This window comes from Cyanistes caeruleus, chromosome 1, assembly GCF_971803275.1.
Source record: "Cyanistes caeruleus chromosome 1, bCyaCae1.hap1.1, whole genome shotgun sequence".
NCBI classification, from domain to species: Eukaryota; Metazoa; Chordata; class Aves; order Passeriformes; family Paridae; genus Cyanistes; species Cyanistes caeruleus.
This window is the reverse complement of record NC_141701.1, coordinates 77,911,544-77,920,130: the sequence shown is the minus strand read 5'-3', so window position 1 is coordinate 77,920,130 and position 8,587 is coordinate 77,911,544.

Sequence of the window (8,587 nt, the reverse complement as noted above, 5' to 3'; positions counted from 1 at the left end):
TTACCTTTATCACTCTTTTATCCAAATTGAGAAATATCTGATTTATTTGGCATTAAGTTAATGAAACTTTCACAGGAAAAGCCATGACAATGCACTGCTGTCATGAATTTTCGTTATAGCAGTGCATGCTGTATTTGGGGACAAGAAAAAAAGGACATTTTAAGTTATAGAAAAAGGGAGACCAGAAATAAGGATGGTCACCTCACAAACAGCGACACAAAGCAAAGCAGTTTAATGCTTTATTTGCCTCTGTCTTCAACACTAATAATGAGCTATCAATACCCCCTGCAAAAAAAAAAACAACAAAACAAATCTCCACATCCAACCCAAAAAAAGCCAAACAAAAATAATCTATTAAATCTCAAGGGTATTATCCAACTTACCCACATTTGAATTTTTGCAATTTATTTTCCATACTGAAAATCAGAGAATGAAAATGCATAAAATACAGTGTGGATTTTTTTTTTTTAATGGTTTCTGCCACTTAAGTGATGCTAAGCATGATTTGTTTAAAATTTTATAACAAAACTACCCTTTCCTCCACCTGCTGGATTTGGATTCTTTTTCTGGGTGATTTAGTTTGGTTTTGGTTTGGTTTTGGTTGCTTTGTTTTTCTTTGTTTGCTTGCATTTCTTCTGGTTTTTTTTTGTTTTTTTTTACATTTCTGAAAAGGACATTTCTTCTTATAAAGTGGTCATTCTTCCCAAGAAATACACTATATATAATTTATTTTGCCCAGCTCCAGCAGTGTGGAGAGCATTGGTGAGGACTGACAGCATGTTTCAGATCACTCTGACTTCTTGAGATAAAGTGTAAATCTAGAAATTGTATGAGTTCCACTTTGGACATCAGAATCCAAATTGCCCACAGAAACTTGGCAACCATTAATGTAAAGAGGTAATTATGCCCACAGCTATCTGACATATTTTCATAAATGCATGGCTTTGAATGTGCAAGCATTTTTTTTTGTCATTACACTGATTTTACCACTATCTGAAAAAGTGTTATTTTTCTTTTTTACATTCTCTCCATTCAGCAAGTAACAGAGGATCCAACTTAAGGCACAGGTGGGCAATATAAAAAAATAATATTTATCATCAAACTGTAAAAACACTTTTTCATTCAGAATTTGCTCAATTTAGTTTGAAAGTAGATGTGAGATATCAGCTTAGGAGTTTGTAAAGAGTTTTTATGCAATTATTTGCTCTCCAGTCTATAAGAAATTTGCAGCTGAAGAATACTGTGATGGTAGGATTCTGACTAACAGTGTTACACAGTGTTACACTGTGGCACTCCTTCTTTTATGACCTCCCTAAGAGCATAAATCTAACTCATCTTCCATTCTTGCTGAATGCAAGCCATTGCAGAGGGTTCTGGACAGGTCAAATCAATGGGCCAAGACCAGTGGTGTGAGGTTCCACAAGACTAAGTGCCAAGCACAAGTTGTAGCCTTTACTTTGGCTGCAACAACCCCAGGGAGCGCTACAGACTGGGGACAGAGTGTCTGGAAAGCTGCCCAGTGGAAAAGGACGGGGAGGTGCTGGTCAAAAGCAGCTGGACATGAGCCAGCAGTGCCCAGATGGCCAAGAAGGCCAGTGGCATCCTGGCCTGTATCAGCAAGAGTGTGGCCAGCAGGAGCAGGGCAGTGATTGTCCCCCTGTACTCAGCGCTCATGAGGCTACACTTCAAATCCTGTGTTCAGTTCTGGGTCCCTCAATTCAAGACGCACTTGGGAACAGAAAGACCACATATGACCAAGGGACACTTTTTGTGGTCTATAATAGATGACACCTGCAGGCAAATCTAACAATGTGAAGGGCTTTTGGGAGTGGCTGGTCAGGTATTGAGGGTTTTTTGAGGGATGTTTGCACTAGAGTTTTTATGCCTACTGCATCATCTCACAGCTTCAGGTTAAAAAAAAATCCAAGAATCCTATATTAAAGAAGAAAACTTTGTAGTAGTAGTAGTAGTAGTAGTAGTAGTAGTAGTAGTAGTAGTAGTAGTAGTAATAATAATAATAATAATAATAATAATAATAAAATCTCTTTTATAAATATTTCAAGTCTAATTGTCTGCCCTTAGGTTTAAAATCAAGAAGTATCAAACTCAAACAAGGAGTTACTACAAAAGACTCTTGGAGTATGACAGAGGATACTTTTTTCAAGAAGTCTGCTAGCAAACTAGAAGAAAATCATAATGAAAAGAATAACTAAAGGGCTGAAGAACATGCTTTATAGTCTTTCAGGAGCTCAATCTATTTAATATGTCAGAAAGACTATAAAGATAATTCGTTTACAAGTGGGAAAAGCCTCCAAGGGAACAGAAGGTTGATTGCAGAGAGTTGGTACAAAAGAGTTTATTAAGACCCAACAGATGAAAACTGAAACTAAACAAGCCCATCTATTCAACAATGCAAAGCAGATACTTTGATATTTAGGAGCATCAGGAATACTTGAACATTGACTAATGGTTTTTCTAGTACAGAGAATCAGCAGATAATTTTTAGTAACACTAAGATTTCTAAGGCTTCTGTCTAGTAAATCTTCAAATGCAAAAAGAGCAGACCAAGCTAAATGTACATCTGGCACTGTGATCTACAGCTCTACTGCGGTCTGGTTTTGTACTTCACAGTAATGACATCTGGAGAATGTCTCACTGAACATTTGGAATTGCATAGCTATTATGTATGATAATGCATTTGGTTAATGATAGGTTACACAGCACAATATAAACAACACAGCTCAGTCAGTATGCCCTCTTTCTCCCACCACTTGAGGATACACATTCTTGGACCCCTTCTCTCTGATGGGAATTTCCTTTGGACCATGAGAATGCAGAAGCAATGCTCTTACTCCTTGGACAGTAGCTTTTAACAGAGTGCCAGGGGAAAGATGATGCTCCCCTTTACTTTGTCTCACAGAGGATAAAATAGGATTCAGACTTTTATTTAAAAGTACTCATTTGTACAGGGTTCACCTGAGAAGGTGCCAGCAGCTGCACCAGAAAGTCTGCAGGGACTGTCCATCTGTGGGATGCCCAGGCACAGCCAATCCCAGCAGCTCCAGTGTCCCCAGTGCAGGGCACGGTTGTGCCCCTCAGACACAGGCAGGTGCCTCACCCCAGAGAGGAATTATGGATAAAAACAGCTAAAGCCATATGTAGCAATGAACATAAAATTCAGGATACATCTTACTGGTATGCTATGCAGTATGAAAAAGTGAGATACTTGAAGTTATCCCTAAATTAGGAATACTTCACCATTCCTTGCTGGGTTGCCACCCATCAAAATGGTTGTAAGGACATTTGCCAAGTAAGAGAGGAAGCGTGACCTGCAAAGTCTTGATCATGCTCTTTCTGAAGCTTTCTGCAGTGTCCCTACAGTAGGCTTAAGTTATCAGACTAAAGGAAGAGACAATTTTTGACATATATATTAATTTTCCTGTTCTGTACAGCTAATAGCTCTTGTACATCAAACCCAGACAGACATGGGAGATACAAAACAGTGAAAAACCCATAAGGTTTTTGTGACATCAAGGGAACAAGTGCACTGCTGTCCTTACAAGATTTGACTGGCATGGTCTGAGACGTGCTTAGATATTGCAATGATAGCTTGATATTCACATGGAATTAGTGAAAAGGAATAGAGAAAGTAATAGAGAATCTAGAGAAACAAAGCATTACAATATGTTGCTACATATCAGGGTGGTGAAACTAAAGCAATCAATGTGATTAGGAGATTGTCATATAATAGCAATACAAACATGATGTTAGTAAATTGCCTTCACAGAATATTAAGTGAAAGGGAGAATATCAGCTGCAGTGAAAAATACTCTATCTAAAGGTAAGGAGAGCCATTTTCAGTAGAGGTAGACTCACCTCAGCTCCAGCTGACCCCACTAAAACATAGCTCCTGGTCTCCAGCACAGACTCCACAGAGCATGGCTGATAAACACATGGCTTTCAATCCAAGACATTCTGTGGACATATTTAAAAGTAGAAAGATCCAAGCTCTGGATGGGATTCAAGAGAAAGTCAACTGGCTGATCTGCACAGGTAAAAATTCACACCTACATATAAATAATCTCCTTTCATAAGGTCACTCACTACTTGCTACACTATTTAAATGAAAACAGTAGATTAATTAAAACATTCTCATTCTTGTACTTTATAAATAATACCCCATATAATCAGAAGAATAGCCTCTGGAAGGACTTACCCTCTATTACTTGAAATGTTTATATTAGGAAAGAGAAATTCAATCCCTTTATACCTAACTTTTCATCTGGGTCAGATGAAATTTGGGCAGTTTGTTTTTCCTTTTCTCCTGTACATGCCATGGTGTTTCTTCACAGCAACATTTTACAGAGAAATATAGTAGTTGTATACACTCACCTTCAGATAACCTGGTTCAAACAGAGTAACATGTCTGTAACTAATTTTTGCAATGGCTGCATTTAATCCCTGCAGTTGGTGGAGGTAGTGAGATTAATACTGATTTCATACTTCTTACACAGGTTGTTCCAGGAAGATATCACAAGCATGCAAATTAATTTTCTGCTTCTAAACTATTTTTTCTTTTTTTTTCTTTTTTTTTTTTTTTTAATTCAAATTCTACCTACTGACATCACTGGGACCTGGGACTTCACTGGGAGAGCTAACCTGAAAGGAAAGGAAAAACACAGAAAAATGTGTGCAACTGTACAAGAGAGGTCTTCAGAAAGGCAGAAGTTGATATTAGGAAAAAAAAAAAAGAGAAAAGGATAACATATTGGACCTAAATATTACATACTTATTATTAAAGAAAAAAAAACCAAAAATGGAAATCCCATTTGTGAAATAATCAACAAGGAGCAAAGTGCTTGAAGTGAAATATTCTTTCACAAATCATGACAGTTTCCTTTTACTAAGTTGATTTACAGCACAGAACTAACAAAGAATCATAATAATCTGGAAAGCAAACCAGTCACTCAATTTAAAAATAAGCCACAGGTTTACTAGAAACACAAAAGACTTCTGACAGTTTTTTAAATAGCTACAAGGAGAGCTTTGCTCTTCAGAAAATGAAAATCAAAAAGTGAAAATGAAAAAAAAAACAAACCCTGAAACTTTAGCAAATTATTTTGAGAAAGGCAGTTTCTGGATTTAGTACAAGTTTTTTCCTCCTTCAGCTTATGACAGGAAGATTACTTTTTAAGTAAAAAATAAATATAAAAGTAAAAAAATGCACTTAGATGTGCTTTGGAGACCATTTAAGTCAGTAACTGAGATGAAAGTTCACATACATTAAATGATTAAATATGACAAAAGTAAATTCCACCCTAAATATATTGGCTATACTTTTTTAATCTTTTTGCAAAGATATCTCATGCTTAATATGTCATTGAAAACCAGGAGTATAATAGAAGATCTTAACTTTTCTATGGAAAATATTTAAGCACCTGATTCATCACTGAAGGAAAAAAAGAAGAACCTCAGACAAATTTGCTGAAAATATTTGAATACCTTCCTGATGAGGAAGGTTTTGTGTGTGTGGAGTAAGCTAGTGACTTTTCACAACACTAGAATTTTTGAGTGCGACTTCAGGTTGTGTCCAAAGTGTACGTCTACAAAAATATTTGTTTTATATTTAGTAACAACTGCAACAGTTTTTTGAGTACTTGACAGGCACAAAATCTTCATCTATGTAGAAAATAATTACATGTAGTTCTAATAATTTTTCATGGATTTCAAACAATCAGATTCTGTCTTCTTTCCCTTTGAAGAAAATTGCTTCAAAGAACAGTTAACAATTATTTATACTTCTGAGAGAGATATTCTGTTTACATGTACACAGAAAAATAGCTTTTTTTTCCTGTTCTCTCCTAAATATCAATTCCATATAAAATATAATGCATGTTAGTCAGCTCAGTCTTTGCTTCTGTCCAAGTGATGTAGCTTCCTGCCTCTCTGTTACATGAAAAGGGAAGATTTATTCAAACCCTTAGTGTTTGGTTAGTCTGTCAGAGCCCTGGAAGGCTGAGACCCTTCTGCCCAGCCATTCTGTCAGCATCCTGCTATGGGGAGCCTTCACTGAGTAGGACATTGGATTGGAGGGCAGCTTGACCGACTTGTTCAGGGTCACACTCCAAACAGAGAGATCCCCTCCCAAGCCTCCACACCTTTATCCACTGCCAGTGACTGTCAGTGCTCTTGAAGGACTCACATTAATAGTTTACAGAATAACACTCAAAAAAATTGTGATGGCTTAAGGTTAAGGGATTGCTATGATTATGTCTGACTTCAAAAATGTGTTCAAAGCAATATATTAAATCAGAACACTTTGCAGACAAGCTCTAATCCCGCAAAAATCTGGTGTGAGATCATCATTCAGTTCTCACAGAGTATGATTCTTACCCAGTAGGCTTCTTTACAAGGGAGAAGACAGGTGTAGCCTGTTGACTGATCCCACAGGTTACAATGGAGCTTTCTCCAACACTTCTTCATTCCTAATTCACTTTTAAATTCTTTATTTGTGTTTAGGAGAAGCTTGAGTTACTTTAGTCATGCATCTTTCTCAGTGCAGGGTCATTGTACCTTAGGGGTGTGTATCTCAGTGTGGTATCTGAGATAACCCTGGGATGGAGACATGCAGCACTCCAAGGAGAATGATTTCACCACAGCTGCTGATTCAGCAGCAGGACATTTTCCTTTATCTCCCTTGGTTTTCAGCTGCTGTGCTGAAAGGCACCACTGAGTTCCTCCTCTGCAAGGGTTTCAACAGAGCCTGTTTGTGGTGTCTGCTCTGCTCTCCATCTAGTCTCCCTTAGCAGTATTTGTGGGAGGCTGGATATGTTGACTGTGTTCCATCCAGGGGATAGGAATCGTATTTTCCCCTTTAGTTTCCATGCCATTACCTTTTTTTTTACCCTCAGTTGTCTTCCCCCACCCCCCAAGACAAAATCTAAGTAAGGTATAGAGGATAGTTCCATTGCTAGACTGAGCCACCATCAGGGCACCACTAAGATCTGGTTCTTACAGCATCTATGTAGCTCTACTGTGGTGTTCCAGCAACTTTTACACAGCCCAAACTCTCTGTTTGGGGCACATGTGGGATCTAGAAGAGACTGACATGCTATTCTTCTAATTATTCATTATTTTTCTCTCTCTCAGAAATACTTTTTCAGAAATTAAGGTGGAAATTTGGTTTATTTTCTGTCCAAAAAAGACTGTTTTGGATATTTGCCTGTTGGAATTTTATATCCTATTCTTTAAAAGTACACTAATAGTAAAAGTGTGAGATTGACCAACACCTTTGTTGCTGTTACTCATTTCATACATCATTAAATACTGTTATATATTCCCAAAAGCCAAATGGTATTACATTTGAAATAATAACTGTTAGTTTAAGTGGAATAAGACTAATTATTTATGAAGGATGGAATTTTGAGAATAAAATTTCCATTATAGATTCATAATAAAATGTCAAAAAGGGCTACCTTACCCCCCTCCCCCAACCCCAAAATGACAAACCGTAAAAAGGTTTTTGTTGTTTACAGCCTCAGAAACATAATTGTTTCAAGTACAACATTAAAGAGTTAAGGCATCAGCATAAATGTACAAGTAAACCTCCATTTCCTATTATTGCTACTATTTCTAAACCAAATTAATTTAAAAAAAAAGGCAAAAAACAAAAAACAAACCTAAACCAAACATTTTGTGTAAGAAGTATTTGGCATAGTATGAACTTATATTTCCCTTGAGCTCCCAACATCAAAAATACAATATTTTTCTGTGTGGTTTTAAGGATGAGCTCTGTTCAGCCCTAGGGTAACCTCTGCTTTACACTGAAGGAGAAAAAGATTTATCCCATTTCTTCTCCATCATGCTCTCCACTAGCAAAGGCAGAGAGAGTTGATTATCCCTCAGTATCATTTTCCTCTTTGAAATTGAAAATGAAGAACACAATAAAAAGGAGACAACTGTGATATATTAATCGAAGGAAGGTGGAAAATTGGTATTTAGGGAGAAGAAAACAAGTATGAACAAAACCAACAGAGACATAACGAGCTGGACATTAAAAAAAAAACCTAAAAAACAAAAGAAAACAAAAGAAAAGATTGAAAAATCAACTGAAAGATATTACCATAATATAAGCATACATTTATATAGTAGACTTTCACACTCACTGTCTGACAATCCATCTGTACTCATGGCAAGAATATCTTTTTTTCCCTGAGTCAGTATAGTCCAGATTGGCTGTGTTTAGTAAGTAACATCAGAAAGAAATAGCTGCAGAAAAATTGGCATCCTTACACTTGGGAATGCAGCAAGCCTATTCTAGGGAAGCATTTTAAATGCATAAGACCAATAGGGGGCAAACCCACCTGGACATCAATTGGTATGTTTCTTTATCCCACTCTCTCAGAAATTAGAGGTTTCTGATTTGGTTAAATGTATCCACTTAATCATCCCTTATGTGGAATAAATATTTTTTTAGCAAAACCCCTGCTTTTATAAAGCCAACAAATCAATTTTCCAAAATTCAAGAATGTGCAGGTTTTTTGAATGAAATTCAAACATTTCTGTTTGGAGATGACAGCATGGTTCT